Raw genomic sequence first — 1252 nt, forward strand, 5'->3', positions numbered from 1 at the left:
ACAACAACATACTATGGCATTGACTGCATTAGTGCTAGTCCCCATATTTTCCAGCTTCTTTGTGAGAGCATCCAACTTTGCAGTCATTAGAGTGACTGCGTCTACATCAAATTTCCCTTATGCTTTTGTTGGTTTGAATAAGAATAATCTCCACTTCTTTCTGTTGCCCATTGATGAAGATTCTGTGCCACACTTTCAATAATTTCTTCAGCTTCATCTAAACTTTTGTTCATGAGTGCCCCTCCAGCTGTTGAATCTAGGGACACTTTAGTATGATAGTTAATGTCATTATAAAAAGTATGCAACATCAACCATTTTTCTAATCCATGATGTGGGCATTGTCTGAGCATATTATTGTATCTATCCCATGCTTCAAATAAAGATTCTAAGTTGGACTGTCTGAAGCTTACAATAAGATTTCTCATATGAGTTGTCTTGCTAGGAGGATAGAATTTATCTAGAAATTGTTGCTCGCATTGTTCCCAAGTAGTGATGCTATTTGGAGGTAGGGAATTCAACCATTGTTTAGCTCTATCCCTCAAAGAAAACCCAAACAGTAATAGTCTAACTGCCTCTGAAGGAACACCATTCATCTTCATGGTATCGTAAATCTCATAGAAGACCTCCAAATGCTGATTAGGATCTTCATGCGGTCCACCTCCAAACTGATTTTGCTGAACTATATTGATTATTGCAGGCTTAATCTCAAAATTATTTGTTTCAACAGAGGGTCTAGTAATACTTGAGCGAAACCCTCTAGCATAAGGTGCTGCATAATCTTTGAGTGGTATATTAACCATATTCAATTGTTCTTGTTCTTCTTGAAGTCTTTGCAGGATTTTCCTTCTATGAAATGTTCTATCTATCTCGGGGTCAAGAGGAAGTAATTCTCCTGCAAAGTTAGATCTTCACATACAAGAACAAGATTAAAGAATTTGATTTAAGAAAAGAAAAGAATAGAAAGAATTTAGTGTACAAAAAATTAAAGAACAAATGAATGCAAAGAATATAATGAATGAATGCAATGAATGTATACAAAGAAAAGAATGTAATGAAAGAATACAAAACAGAATTTAGAAAACTAGTTACAAGTTAGATGTAAGGAAAGAAAAGAAAATTTTAGTCTAACTCAATTGATAATCTCTAATGTTATAAGCACAGTCCCCGGCAACGACGGTAAAAACTAGTTACAAGTGTACGGTTACGTCGTCAGTAATAATAAAAGATATCATATCCACAGGGACTCGTTATA

General features: G+C 34.7%; 1 non-coding gene across 1 annotated transcript; it reads left to right on the top strand.

Moving 5' to 3' along the window:
- Positions 1-321: 321 nt before the first annotated feature.
- Positions 322-428, top strand: LOC122007497. The gene has a single exon (XR_006118989.1). It is a non-coding gene; the product is annotated as a small nucleolar RNA R71 (small nucleolar RNA).
- The last annotated feature ends 824 nt before the right edge of the window (positions 429-1252 follow it).

The sequence above is a fragment of the Zingiber officinale genome, chromosome 7B (assembly GCF_018446385.1).
Source record: "Zingiber officinale cultivar Zhangliang chromosome 7B, Zo_v1.1, whole genome shotgun sequence".
Lineage (NCBI taxonomy): Eukaryota > Viridiplantae > Streptophyta > Magnoliopsida > Zingiberales > Zingiberaceae > Zingiber > Zingiber officinale.